At 44.8% G+C, this 15,221-nt stretch overlaps 1 long non-coding RNA gene across 2 annotated transcripts; it reads right to left on the bottom strand.

The window, feature by feature from the left end:
• Window positions 1–236: 236 nt before the first annotated feature.
• LOC104848850 lies at window positions 237–14,733 on the bottom strand. Of its 2 annotated transcripts, XR_004515100.1 has the most exons (4): window positions 14,510–14,733; window positions 9,364–10,172; window positions 5,300–5,444; window positions 237–3,272 (listed from the first exon to the last, which is right to left on the bottom strand). It is a non-coding gene; the product is annotated as an uncharacterized LOC104848850 (long non-coding RNA). The 2 variants fall into 2 exon arrangements; XR_776546.3 differs by lacking the exon at window positions 9,364–10,172.
• Between the last annotated feature and the right edge of the window lie 488 nt (window positions 14,734–15,221).

Raw genomic sequence — 15,221 nt, 5'->3', positions numbered from 1 at the left:
TCAGATCCTGTAAAAATCCAGAAGATCATCAATATCTACTTTGAGAACCTGTCCTCTAATAAGATGAAAAACACAAGAAATGGATCGATTCCTAGATGCATATGAATTACCAAAGCTGAATCAAGAAGCTATAACATTTCTAAATAGCTCAATATCAGTCAATGAAATTGAAAATGTAATTTAAAAATTACCAGCAAAGAAAAAGTCTTCGCCATCTTGATTTGGGATGAGAGAGAAAAATTCCCGGGGGAGGAGAAATATATAGCTAGGAAAAAAAACTGCATTTTTTTATAGTTTGATGTGACAGAAGCTCCTCACCACTCCCAGACTATTCAGCTGCCAAATGTTACATGAACCAACAGAAAAACTCCTGGAAAGCACAGCAGTAGAAGGGAGATTTCCTGTGTACAGAGCAGGTGCTTTGGCTGTGTACCCCACTCCCTATCAGCTGCTACAACAAACATGTCAGACACTGAGGGACGTATAAGCGACTATACATCGCTCATAGCTCTGAGGCTGTGTGGTCCATGGTCAAGGGCCGGGCAGGAGCAGTGTCTGCTGAGTCCTCATTACTCTCCCACACGCCTATTCCTGGCTTTCTCACTTCATAGGAGGGGCAGCAAAACTCTCTGTGGGTTCTTTCTTTGGGTACCAGGGATCAAGCTTGGGACCTTGTGCTTGTGAGGCAGGCAGCCGCACCACTGAGCTAAATCGCTGGCCCTGTGGTTTCTGTCATAAGGACATGAACTCCTTTCTGATGCCTGACCCTATGCATTTGTGGAAGATACAGGCTTCAGACCACAGCACCTTCTCTGCACTCAGTATTTAGCAGTATTTGGCACAGGGCCTGAGCTGAGTGGAAGGCAAAAGTACAAGAGGGAACAACAGGAAGCTGGAAAGGGTCAGATGTCTGTGAACAGCAAGTAACTAAAGCACTTCCAGTGAAAACTCAAGTCGCTTTGGGGGACATTTCCTCAGGCCTGCCTGTTTGCTTCTGCTCAGATTCTCAGCAGCCAGGCTGGCTGTCGGAGGGACTCTGTGGTGGTGGACAGACCCCCACGGGCTTCCCCAGGAGGCTCCAGATTGCTTGCCTGGCCCTGCTCCTGGATGTGAATCTTATCCTTGAGAAGGATGCACTGGGAGTTGGTTTTTGGGAGGACGACAGTGGGCGTTGCTCCAAAGCACCTGAGCCTTAGAAAAGAGCCATCTGCTCCCCGCCCCACTACACACACTTTTCTTCAAACTGTGTGAAGAGCTGTGTCCAAGGAGTGACGGACCTGTGCCTTAGCTGGTGATGAGTTCTCCACCTGGGCTGGCATGGTTACTCTGTGGGCTGAGGTCTGAGCCCTTTCCCAAAAGAAAGGCCAGGAGCAGGTGACAGAGATCATTGCAGACTGCACCAATCTGACCCTAAAGAGATCTATTTTCACTCTTGAAAGCACTTTTTGTATTAATACTCAGCTAGTGCTTGACAGTGCCTACAAGAAAACAAAACCAATAATTTCTTGTTTTTTAAAGAAGGCAACAACAGACACCTAAATTGCCCAGAAAGTGTTGCTCTGGGAAGTAGAACTCTATGGGACCCATCAATCCATCTCTGAGACCCTGGCCTCTAATGGATTGTCCCCTGGAGCAGTTTTCCAATTATTTTAACCAGGCTACTTTAAATGACTCAGGTGGGGAGGATTTTTACAACTTCCATCCGGGGAGAGTATTCTGCGGTCTGATACACATCACTGTTTGGAACTGGTTGGTTTGGTTTGAAAATTTCCTTTTTAAATTTATTTGTTTTGTTATTTTCCACCAACAACCTGCTATATGGGGAAGAATTGGGTTACCACCTGCTGAGTTCTTCCCTATGCACTTCACAGAGAACAGCCGTCCTCACAAAGTTTCCATCCAGCTCCTGGATGGCACAGCTTGCTGTGCCCATTCTGTCCACCCCAGAACTCCCAGGTAAGGCCCCCTGGGAGGGTGCACGGTGCCATCAAGAATGATGCTGGCCAGCACCTGGGGTCCATCCTGGTGAATTCATCCAGGCTCCCGCTTCTTCTGCTCAGTTGTCCTCCTTCCCAAATGCGGAGACAGCTCCGGGTCCCAAGTTCGTCATCCTGCCCCAGGTGTCGATAAGATAAATGTGTTTCTGAGCTCTAACACAACGTGAACACAAAGGAACACAGAGCACTCTTTAAAACTGATTCACTACTGCTCTGCAGGCATCTGCCACACATTGGATATTTATTTCTCCAACTCAGTGCTGTGGGCAAGGATTATTATGTCTTCCTTGTATCTTACTTTTTGTACCTCACAGAACCTAACTTTGTGCCTCACATGTAGTGGGCCCTTAAGATATAGTTTTAAAAATGTAACTGAAAGGACGTGATTATCTGCATTTTTTAAGATTGCTGTGATCAAACATATATATGCATATATTTGAACTCTGTCACCTTAATAAAATAGCCAGCATGTTGCTGTCTTCATAATTAATTAAGTGAATGTATCTTCTAATTAAATTTGCATTTATACCACAGTCTCCCCAGTAACTTGTCACAGTGTAATAAAAGTGCATGGACTTTGGAGTTAAACTCTCTTTGGTTTGACTCTTCCCACTTGTTATCTGCTTAAAGTTGGGAAGGTCATCAAGCTCTCTGAGTTTCAGTTTCCTTATCTCCAAAATGAGCATAGCAATAATTATCCCATGACCTTGTCTTACAGATTAAGTGAGATCACTTATTTGAAAGTACTTAGTTTGATGCCTGGCTCATAGTTTCTAAGTTGAATCAATTAAAATTTTTAGCACATGGAACAGAAAGTCAAACTCAAAGTGCGTTAAATGGTAAGGAAAATGGCTGTTGGGCTGTCATGAATCTGTTGCGGTAGCTTTAAGGTCAGTGGGCTCAGAGGCTCAGTGGTATTCTGCAGCGTGCCTGATTTCTCTGTGTCCCCCATCCAGCAGACAATGACAGTCATGTGGTTGGTGGTCACAGATGTTGCTCACGAAAGTTACAATATCCAGCAAATTCCAGAGTCATCTCCTCTTGTGCCTCTTTTTATTAGGGAGAAATATTTTCTCCAGAGGCTCCCACCAAGACCAGTTCCTATGTCATTCTGTGGCAGCACAGAGTCCTGGACAAAAATCTCTGTCATTTTCCACTTCTCTGAAGGAGGTGGAATCTGCCATACAGGAAGCAACTTCATGTTCCACGTGGCATCAAGTTCAGGAGGCACACAGCAGATGATTTGTAGCTGCTTCGGGCTTTATCAGGTGTGTCCTACACACGGGAAAATGAAGCAGCTGAATCCACAGAAAAATACAGCAAATGTGAATTGTAAACGAATCCCAAGTCTGTAACTCAGAAAAGAACCTGAGAAGCACTCACTGGATTACTTTTTACCTGCCCATCTCACTAGCTGTATGACACTGCGGGCCAGTCCTTCAATCTCCCTAATCCTCTGTTTCCCATCCGCAGGAACAGTCCAACAGAGTCCTTGTCTCACAAGCCTATCGTAAGCTTCAAAGCATAGGTATGCCCTCACTGTGGATTCCAACTGAATCTCGATTCTCCACTTAAAGGGACTGACCTTATCCCACTGTCATGGCTACCCTGAAGGTTGCAGGCATCACAGACAAATGATTCCAAGAGGAAGAGCCCAGATCCTGCTCCCAGTTTCACTGTAGTGCCCCCCCCATGATCACAGCAGGCACACTTGCTTTTCCAATTTTGAGTGGAATCTCCATTTTTATGGTTTTGTCATAAGAAATCACATTGGCCAACCACTGTGCTTATCTTAGAGTGGGCATTCAACCAGTGAATGGATGACTTCTCTAAGCATTTTGTTTTCTTTTTTGGTGAAAATGATAGTAAAGATATCAGTTGCTGGTGAAGATATAGGGAAATGAAAGTTGTCCTATAAATAAAAGTTGCTTCTAGGAATGTAAAATTATATTAGTAGTTTGGGAAGTAGACTAGAAATTTCTAAAAACTTGAATATATATGTAGTCCTAGATATTTACTCAAGTGAATAGGAAACGTATATTTTTATGCAAATACTCCGTTCAGCTTTAAACTCAAACTGGCTTAAAACTGAAAACAACCCAAATGGTCCTCAGGGATAAGAAAATTGCAATGAATAGCTATGCAATAAAATATTACTCATTAATAAAAAGGAAATATTAATCCATTCAGAAGCATGGCTAAATCTCAAAATCATTGTACTAAAAGGATCCAAACAAAAAAACCCATACATGATGAAGCCACAGATATGAACATGTAGAAAATACAAACTCCTGGTGACAGGAAGAAGATCAGGATTCCTAGGAGAGAGGGGTCAGGAAAGGACAGCAGGGAAAGGGGCCAAGGACCAGAAGGACAGCTGAGGAGGTGATAGTGTGTTCACCATCCTGACTATTGCAGTGACTTCATTGTTGATCCATGCACCTCACTGCATGTCAACTGTGCCATTGAAGTAGGTGGTATTTATACATCTCAACTATACAGTGAAAGGTGTTTTATCTTAGAAGATGGTAAAAGTCATAACCCAGTGGGTGCAGTGTTCTGCAGCACAGAGACACAACCAAATGACTAAGTTAAGTGGACCAGGAACAATTACCATGGAAATGCATTTGTAGGTCAACGACTAACAGAAGTCTAATGAATTATTTTAACCTACATGAGGTCTGTAAAGTAAAAGTGGCTTTGGAGCTAGGATGTGGGTCTCAATTAGAATCCTGAGCAAAATAGGGCGAGTCTGGACTCACCGCTCTTCCCTGGCTAAGCTGAAGCCAGCCTGGCCTTTTGTGAAGCTGGGAGCTTGTGCTTCGGTTGTCCCCATTTCACTTGATGCAGAGCGCTTGATTTACGGTGACTCCTTCCACCCTGCCGCAATTCGATGGCCATGTTCTACTTCTCAAGCACCTCCCTAGCTTATTATTTCTTTAACTGTACCCCTTACCCATGCTGCTCTCCTCAGTCACACTGGCTCAATTAGCTTCTTAATTTTAGACCAGGGACACCACAGCTTTGTGCATCAGTGTTTTAGCTCCTGCACACTCATGATAAATGATGAATGCAAACCTCTTCGATGCAAGGGGATGCTCCTATTCTAACTCCAAGACAAACTGTATCATCTTCCAAATCATCCTGTGGGCTGGTATCCTAACTTGGAGGGGAAGGAAAGAGCTAAGTGCTTAGAACCGAGAAGAAGTAGGACTTTCATAGTGGCCTGGGTAACGATATAGGACAGAAAGAAAGCCCAGATTTGAGTTGCAGAATCACAAAGTCTGTATGGAGCTGTGTACCTTGTACTCCTAATTGCAAAATCTCCTTCTGTTTGGAGGTTCTTCAGGATACTCTGTTCCAGATGCTGCCCAGAGCCTTTGAAAACAATCCTCATCTTTTCTTCTCCTGGCTGTGGATAATGCTGATGAGAAGAATGTCAAGGTTCTGAGGAGAGATGAACACAGATTATTTAGATGCCACAAATAGGAGGAAATTCAATGCAAGTGTTGTCCAGCCCCAGCTGCGGGGTCTCATTTAGTCCTGTGGGCCCTTTTCTACTATCCATGCAGGACTATACACAGGTCACTGTGTTTCACGAGGCAGAGTGTTGTCTTGAATTCTATTTGAAATTTTTAAATCTGCGAAATGTAAAGCTCCTCATTTAATCCAACCTTTTCATATACGGATTTTTAAAAGTTGAAGCTTAAAAAGAGAAAATTATTTGCTGAGGCTATACAGTTAGAACGAAGAACTGCGAAAACTGGGGAAAAGGCAAGCTCTTAAGGAAGGGAAAAGTCAGACTCAGACAGGACACTGGGCCCCTCGTGACAGATGCATAAATGGCTGTTGAAGTCTGTGTGACCAGAAGTGTCCATGCAGGGGCCACGGAGCGGTGTCCCACTGATAGGTCAGCCTGTGGCTCAGTGGGCCCCTTCTTCAAAGCGGCTTCTTAATCAACCATCTCCAGCCGGCTACACAATGAGGGCAAACACTCAAAACTCAAACAGAAAATTGCTTCCTCTGGGCTGGCAAGGCACAACATAAGAAAGCCCTGCAAATCTGGACTCCCATATGTGGTTCTCAGCTGGTGTGAGTCCCTGACTGAATTACATGCAGCCAGAGAAATTAATGCTACACACATGGGGGCCCATCTTGAAAGGGAGAATTGCATCTGAGGAGTTTCTGCCAGGCATTAAGGAACTCTGGAAAGCAGACAGAGTTTACACTGATATGGCATGCCATGGAGGACCCCCGGTGACATTACCATCCAGTCCAGGAATAATGCATAATAAATGATCAAGGACACAAATTCAAAGGAGAGTAAGAAGGTACTAAATGGATGTCTTAATGTGTAGCCTCTTCAAGTTGGGTGGAAAGAGACGGGTGTTAACTCTCACTTTCCTGCCTGTTGGAAACACTCCCTTGTTCTGGGGGAATTTAGTGCTCTTTACACCAGTTAGAACCTGTAGCTAAGTGATTTAAGGTGACCCCTTTTCCTCCTGGCCCCATCCTAATTGACTCAAGAGTGAGTTACAGTCCCTGCAGAACAGCAGCCACACATTGGGTATATATTTAATGTCAATTTCTGCAGGAGCTTTTACACAAGGAGATTGTTGTAACAATTATTCTCTCTATCCTGGGCCCAAGGATAGGTATTGATTTTCATCCCATTAGATGAGGAAGGAATAGATGGCTGTAAGTAAATGCAAAATGGATCACCATCAGGGGGTCTTTATGTAGAATAGCGATATCCACGTTTTGGGAGCTGATTCTTGACCCTTCTTTAGAGACTCCAGTAGAGTTAGGAAGCTGAGAAATAAGAAGGCTAAGTGACTTTATGGCTATAATCACAGGGCAGATGGGTTGGACTGAAATGAGTAAACTCAGAGGTAAAAAAAAAAATACGTGATTTCAAAGATGCTTAATTTTTGTCACTGATGGTAGCCTTTTGTATTTATGTCTAGGATTTACGATTCAATACTACTTCACCATCCTGGAGAGAGGCCTCCCTGGGACTGTCTGGGGAAGCCTACCTCCCCCAGGAGCAGCACACTGAGTCTATTACGAGACAGAAATGCAGAGCAGGCATCAGTCAGATGTAGTCCAATGATCAAATAAAAATAAAGATAAAATTTTCAAAGTTCAAAGACAATTAACTTAAAAACACTAAAGGTGATTAAAGATTTTTCTCTGTTATGGAACAATTATATTTTGACTTGTTTTCCTAAGTAGTAACAGAAAATGCAGCATACTATGCAAGAGAGAGAGACATCAGATGAAAGTTTTGCATGATGGACTGAAAAAAGCTCTGCATCATTCCTAAATGAGGCAGCATAAACAATATTGCCTGGGGAAGTACGGAATCCAGTTAACAGGGATGGATACTGTGGCACAGAGTTAAAACCGGAGCATGCTTAACATCCAGTGTCTATGTCCTTAAATCCATGACATGGTCTTAGAGTTTGATTTAAAATAATCACTAGTGACAACTAAAACATAAGTGAAATGCCGATCTTGTTTACATCATCTGCAACGAGTTTTGAATACCTACCATTCATTCATTCATTCATTCACAAGGTGCAATAGCACCAAGCCCTCATTATAGAAGTGGAAGATGCAGCTTTCTGATCAAAGTCACAAGTGTAGTAAGTCAGAACCATGGCAATGCTTGAGACCTGCTGGCTCCTAAGCTACCTGCCTTTTCTTACCTAGCACCACCATCATTGCACTCCAGACGGGGAAAATGCCTGGCACTGCCAACCGCACCCTCCCCCTGGGTCCGCGTCAGACATTTCTCTTTAATTAAGATCCTCTTCCAAACTAAGCTCAGACTCAGCTTTGAATGGCTGCTGTTTGCTGATTAAAGGTGGTGGAGGTTTTTATCTTAGCTTAAGGTGCCACATATTGAAGCCAGGTTAACTTGTTGCTAACTATTGGCTGTGTAGCTAACGGCGTTAACTGTGCTGTGGGCCAACACAGTGAGGTGGGTCGTTGGTGCTGCTTTCCTTCTGCACCACATTCACCAGCCTGGAGTTTTGCTGCAATCTACGATGCAGTGAAGTGTTTCACTCTTGGACAGGGTATTGTCCGCCTGGAGGGAAGCCTGGGAAAGGGGAGAGGAAATTTTAATCTTGTTTTAATGTAGAAATTGCTCATGCCTTTCTTCCCTGTCTGAACCGTACCATGACCATCTTCATGGACAAACTAGTATGTCTGAAGAATGCATTTTATTTAACACTAAGCTAAAGAGCTGATAAAGTCTTAAGAAGAGAGGTACAGCAATGATATAAAGGGTAAAGGAAACAGAGAGAATCAGGGCCTGCCTACAGTAGGAACTGAGTCAGCCTGTTATCCAAATGATGGAAAGAAGGTGAGGATAAGAATGAAAGCATTTTATAAACTTTGTACAAACATTTACCATATTTATCACCATTACTTACTGAACTATCAACCTTGATGATAAGGGGGGATTATGATTTTCCTGTAGATACTAGTAGAGAGACTACATTTCTATTTTTGAGATTTAAAAAACTTGCATATAGAGATTTAAAAACATAGTAACTAGGTGTGTTAGTTACTTTTCTCTCTCAGTACTGAGACAAAAAACCCAACACCCACTGTAATAAAGGAAGGGGCTTATTGAGCTTGCAGTTCACAGAGATTTCAGTTCATAATCAGCCAACTCCAAGGCAGGGATGAGAAACAGGCATGGGAGAGCAGGACAACATGGCACACACAAGACAGCAAAGGAAACAAGAGAGAAGTCAAGAGCATTGCTCTACCCCTTTATCTTATTCAGGCTACTTAGGGCTGGCAGCACTCACACCCTTAATCCTAGTACCCCTGAGCCCAGCACTGCACCATGAATTAATTCCAACTTCACACCCTCTAGATCAATCCTATGACCACATGAGGGTTTGGGGGACATCTAGAACTGAACTATACCTCTAGGTATCTGCAATGAGGAGGTCGGTTTTCTGACTCTAAGAATAGGGAGTCAGATCTTTTGCAAATGGGAAGAGGACCAAGAGATGGAGGAGGAAAGAAGAGAGGGAAGGGATGTGCAAGGAATTAAGCTTTGTTTTTCATGTGTATCGACTTCCCGTGGTGAATGTGATCATTATTATGTGCTACAAACATGTTCTAATGAAAATTTAAAAATTAAATAAAAACAGATTAGGACTCTCTCCTTTTTGTCTGAATAGTTGAGCATGCCTGATCCACAGAAGCATCTGAGGTTTTGTTAAAGCAGAGATCTTGCTTCTGGCTTTGGCCTAGGACCCTGCAGCTTCTGCAGTGCTGATGCTCAAGAAGAACTGGGCTGCGTTAGCAAAATCCTTCTTCCAGGAGGGTACCTACGTACCTAAGGGCTGAGAGCTGGTGGCAAGAGCACCCCGATGTTCATGCCACGAAGGCTGTGCAGTCCTGCAGTGCTCCAGGCTGCTGGGGAGCAGTTTGTGAAGAGACACTTCTGTGGGGCACTGCCAATGAGGACATTCAGTAACCCTGTGGTTGCCTACCCGTGCCTCTTGGGATCGCCCTCTGAGGACTCACAGAATGAGGGACGGGGGCCTCTAGATGACATCTGCCCAGTGTACTGACGCGGGGTGAGTCCACAACTGATTTCCATCAGAGAGGCGGCTGGGGGGTGGATGGGATCAGCTACAACAGTCACATTGGAGGCACCATGCTGTGTGGAATAAACCTGAAGCCAGAATAAATAAACCAAGAAGAGATTTCAAGGCCTGTGTCTGAGCTGCATACTCAGCAGCGCTAGCGTGGGATCTGTGTGTCTTATGGGTCGTCTAGCTCTTCAGGGAACCTCGTGCCAGGTTTGGCAAACAGAGCTCCTCCTGCTCCTGCGGTCCGCACAGCTGGAAGCAGCCACACAGGCAGGTGGTGGATAAAGAAGGTGAGGCTGCAGAAGCTGGCCGAGCCCCCTGGGTAAGCAGAGGGGATGAGGGAGGTGTTTTCTAGAGAGCTTTCCTGCAGATCCCTCTGAGACGCCCACCCACAGCATGTCACTCGTCCTCATTGGTCACAGGCTGTCTCCTCTTGAATCTTCGGCTCTCAGCTGAGGCTGACACTGGAAGGTCTGGACCCTCTCTTAATTCTCTCCTTTCGAAAAGTTGTTGAGACATTTTGTTCCTCTTTAAACTTTTGTATCGCGATCTAAGCAGGATACATTGGAAAAGAGACAAAAGAAAATGGTTGGCCTACTCCATTACCTTGACTTGTTAGATGTCTTTATTTTTCAAAGTCCTCCAGCCCTTCCCAACACAGAATTCCCCACCAGTGAAAATTCGTCCTTAAACTTCTCTCCAGAATTTTGCCTCCTCCATTTCCATAATGTTGTTTCCACAGGCACTGGTTAACCCCTCCATCTTTGTCTGTTCCCCTTTGACTTCTGATTAACCCCAAATTCATAGTTCGTTGATGATGAAGGTATTTTCTCCTTCCCTCATGATCCCATTTTCTAGACCATGGTCCTGGAGCTGATGCTAGGCCCTCAAATATGTTTCTTTCACAGCATTTCTTCCTTAGGAAGTTATGAAGTCTTGTCCAGTGGTAAAGCAAGGCCCTAGGAGGACCAGAGAGCCATGTGTGAGCACAGAAGGGCTGGTGAGAGGGGCCGTTGCCTGCCATTACCTTCTGTCCTCCAATTCTGGTTACATGCTGCCTATAGAAATATACCACAATGTACCCTTGGAATTTAGACTGTAAAAGGAAATAAATACAACAAAACATTATAAGCTTGGCATTCACCAGTTTTGTCATTTAAACCTTTAGATTATGACATAGATATCTTAAACTTTCTGCACATAATGAAATTAAGACTGACAAAGTTTGCCTAATCTTTCAGTCTGTGTGGAGAGTCATCTGCAGGCTTCCTGTTTTGGCACCCGTGCCCTGCTCAGCACATCCGTGATGATGCCTGGAATTTGCAGGTTGACTTTCTAGATGAGCACTGAGTCGGGGGAGGAAAACTCAGTTGTGCAGTCACGAGGAGGCCCAGCTTTGTACCTCCCTCTGTGACTTTGGTAAGGATCTTAAACTTCTCAAACTTCATTCCTTCCTCTATAATTGGATGAGTACAATAATGACTTCATGGGCTTCAGATGGAGATTAAATAGAATATAGAATGGCTGGCATGCTGTTAAGGTCAAGAAGACACTCAGTGAATGTTAGCTATTATTCTTACATTATCATTTTCATCCGAGTATGAATTTTTTGGCTCAAAGAATGGAAACATCCCAGTCAAGGTCATAGTATAGCTGACTACATGACTGACCTGTGACTGCAACATAGTTTCCAAACACCAGACAAACTCCCCTCTCTCCTGCTCAGACCTGTGCTGTGAAACTCTTCACCTGGATCTCAGCAAGCACAGGAGAGCCGCCTGGATGGTTATGATGCTGGGCCGCAAGAAGTTTGGGGAAACCATTGTTTTCCATGGACTCTTCCTTGGTAGTACTTTCATATTGTAATTTTTACCTTCTGTCCAGAAGGGTAAGTATTATAGAATTTAAGAGTTAAGGAGATCAAGCTTTTTAGAAACCCAGGTAAACACATGGTAAATTAGCTCTCAAGTGCATCTGGAGGCTGAGAACACCATCTAGTTTGCATCAGGCACACAGTGATTTAAAATGGGAATGGAGGGACTCTATGTTAAGCATGAAGGGCATTTTACTTTAGGACATTCGGTCTTGGTCAAAAGCTTTTCCCGAGTGTAGGGAGAAGGGAAACACCAGTCATCGTGTTTCATACATGTTTGTATTACGACTTCAGTGTACATACATGTGCGCATGTGTAAAGACTTTCCAGTCATGCACACCTCCATCCATTCTCAAATCACCCACTTCTGATCTTGAAAGAAAGGATAAAAACTAATTTAAATATTTTTATCCCTCTTTTCTGAGTGATTTTCTCCATCTGTTTTCCAGAATCTTTGTCTGAAAATTCTGCGTTTCAAACCGAACATTAAAAAAATACTGTCATACTGTAATGTGAATAAAATTAACAATACTAGTTACAATTTAGCCTCAGACTACTGAGTTAACATACTTTAGAAAAATTAACATAGGCATGGAAAACATACTTAGGATTTGGGAGGAGGAATACTGGGAGAAAGGCAGGGTGTAGGTGCCTAAGGACAGGCATGGTGCGTGATTTCAGATGTCGTTCAGTGGTACCCGCTTTGTTAGTTGTGGGATAGAATTCAGCAAAGCCAGACTAACTTGTCTTGGGCAAACCTCTCTGCCTCTGGCTGCCTGGGTTTAAATGCAATGGGTACTCAATCGGGGAGATAGCAAGGGCCTTGGGGAGACTGAACATGAGGCCTCTGTGTTGGTGTGGTTGGGCTGAGGTCCTGTTTTCTACGAGTTGAGCTCCATCTTCACTACTTAACAAGAGGCTCCCAACAGTAACCACTGAGGCTGAGGCCCTGCAGGGTCCTGTGGGAGGTAAGCAGATCTCTCAGGGTGATCCTGACCTGTGAGGGAGTGCATGTGGGGAGGGTTCTGGCAAAGGGGGCTCCATGGACTGGACAGGCAGCCAGTGAAGGTCTAAGCTAAAGAGGGATCCAGAGAGATTCAGTGAGGGACCAGTAGATGACTAAGGTCAGGGCACCAGGAGGCTCAGTAAACAAAGGCCTCATTGACTGACAGAATTGTCTTGCCCAGGAACAAGATATTCAGACCGTCTACCCACCCTAAACTCCCATAAACCCAATTCTACATGAAAGTTACCTGGTTGTAACCCCATAGGTTGATCTCAACTTGGCTGAGAGGCAGTCATTTTGGGGTACAAAGTCTCCTAGACAAAAGAATCCCTATGGGAACCCTTTTCAGGCTCCCTCCCAGGTACACTTGCCTGGGGTCTTTTTGCCTCTGCTTTACAATAAATGCTGCTTTCTGCTTTCACTCTACAGTAAATACTTTGCTTCATCCTCTTTTGACTTTCTACCTTGTACAGTAATTTTTTTCTGGGGGAGAAAAGAACCTACTCTCTGGACAGCAATAGTTACACTTCACAGACTACAAAATTCCAGACTCCTTTCTGTGACAAATTTAGAGACGCAAAATGATTCGTTCAATTTCATACCACAGATCCAGGGCCAGATCTTACCTTCAAGTTCAGGTTTTCTTCCTGACCAGTTACTTTACATTTTTCTTTCCGAATAATACTTGTTAATTGTCACTGTCTTATTTATTGCACAATCCTTAAATTTAGATTGGTTTACCCCAGCTGGGGAACCTGAACAAGTTGCTTTACTCTCTGAGCCTCAGAGTGTCATCTGTTAGAGATTCTTATGTGGGGAAAGTAATGCACGTCCTTTGTAATTAATATGAAGTTGTGTGATTTAGCATCTGCAGTTCAGCACAATGGCTTGCAGTGTGGTGATGATCTTAATTTTTTTAAACATTTTAGATGTGATGCTTTTTGAAATGCCTGACTATTGGCTCCCATCTTCCTTTACAATTATGATTATTATGAGTTAGGTGCCATTAAATACTATGGAGAGCAGACCCATCTTTAGAAATGATTATACAAGATAGACATTATTCTATGCATTTTGTGCATAAACAGGCAAACACTATCCAGCCCTTCCTACCTGCTTTGCTGCATTTTATTTATGCTTTTGTCATGGCAGTTGCTGGCTGTGAGCAGAGCGGGTGGTAGAAACACTACCTAGTGGTGCCCTATAGGGCGTCTCTTTCCAACCTGTGTGCAGCGGCACTACCTTGTCTGGAAATCACCCTTGGCCGGAATATTTACACCATGGAAATTGGCAGACACTCTAAGGGATCTCTTCTTTTGTTGATTCTTCTAGACTTGAATTGATAGGCTAATAAGGCTGGACTGTGTCTGCACTATTACATTGTAAACAATGGAAAAATGAAAATATTTTTCAGTATACAAGTACCACTAGAGGATTTTGCGAAGATTTGGTTTTTGCCATGAACAAATAAATGAAGCTTCAACATACGTCTTTGTTGTTCCACTTCTGTTCCCCTTGTTAACATAAATGAAAATATCCGTCAGCATTGACGGCACAGCCACACCTGGGATCAGTGAGGTGGGTGAATCCTGACGCAGGCAGTAATCCAGCGCTTGCTTGCAATCTTTGTCAAATCACGGTCGAATGGCAATAGTAATTTGGCTGCAATTATGAGTTCAGCAAAACTCAGCTGAAGTATTGTGTGAGCATTGGCTGCACGGAATTTATAACAAATATTTTTCCATATTTTATGAAATGCTACACACCCTGCATATCAGTAGGGTCTACAGTAAAACTGCACACACGCGCGCGCGCGCGCACACACACACACACACACACACACACACACACACACGTTTTCCCCAGGAGATGGTGGCAAAATACCAGCACGGCCCTGCTTGCTGATCCTCAGCTTTCTGAGCAGGCCATGAACAACGATCCAGACCAGCCAGCACACACCCCAGTCCCAGGGTGCGCCCCGCCCTTGTTGAGTGTCGCTCTGGCTGACCTGGTTCTCTAGACCCAGACGGAAGGCGGGCGTCTCCGCACCATTAACAGGTGAGACTGCTCAGACTCGACCCGCAAACAACGGGTTAAGCGGCCCCCCTGTCATTCGCACCAGGCCTGGCTCCGACGGCTGTGAGGCTCCCCCTCCCGGAGCTCTGCCTAGCTGGGCCGCAGTCAGGCTCCGCTGGCCGGGGCTTCTTGTTTTCCTTCGTCATCCCTGCGGCGGCCGAGGCCACCGCCTCCTGTCCGGGCCGCGGACGCCCCCTGCTGGCCATCAGCGCTCACTGCAGCTCCCGCGTTCTTTCTGCTCCAGGCCCGCCGGGGTGCGAGGCTCCACGCGGGGTGGGGGGGTCGCTTTCCCACCTCGCCTGAACAGGCCCCTCCCAAGTGATGATGATCACCGCTTATCAAGGCCGAGGGTTCTGACCATCCCACGGTAACCTCTCCAGAAAGCGTTTATTAAGACAAACAAAGAAGATGCCGTCGTCAGGCGCACTGCACATCTCATTTAATCCTCAAAGCAAGTAAGAGGGCTTCGGGAGGCGGGAGAGGCTCCTGGTGTCGCCAGGGTCCGCCTCCCGCCACCCTCGGAGCCCGGCCCTGGCAGGGCGGGCACTTCTCTGTCCTGGTTGCCTAGCACCTTGGCCAGATCCTACCCTTCCCGAACCTGTTTCTGCATCAGAAAAATTAAGGAGATGGTTTAGTTGCTGGGA

Source organism: Fukomys damarensis, unplaced genomic scaffold, assembly GCF_012274545.1.
Source record: "Fukomys damarensis isolate Sample0158 unplaced genomic scaffold, DMR_v1.0_HiC HiC_scaffold_33, whole genome shotgun sequence".
Lineage (NCBI taxonomy): Eukaryota > Metazoa > Chordata > Mammalia > Rodentia > Bathyergidae > Fukomys > Fukomys damarensis.
The sequence above is the reverse complement of the archived record's forward strand: the minus strand, read 5'-3'. Positions and strand labels throughout refer to the sequence as shown.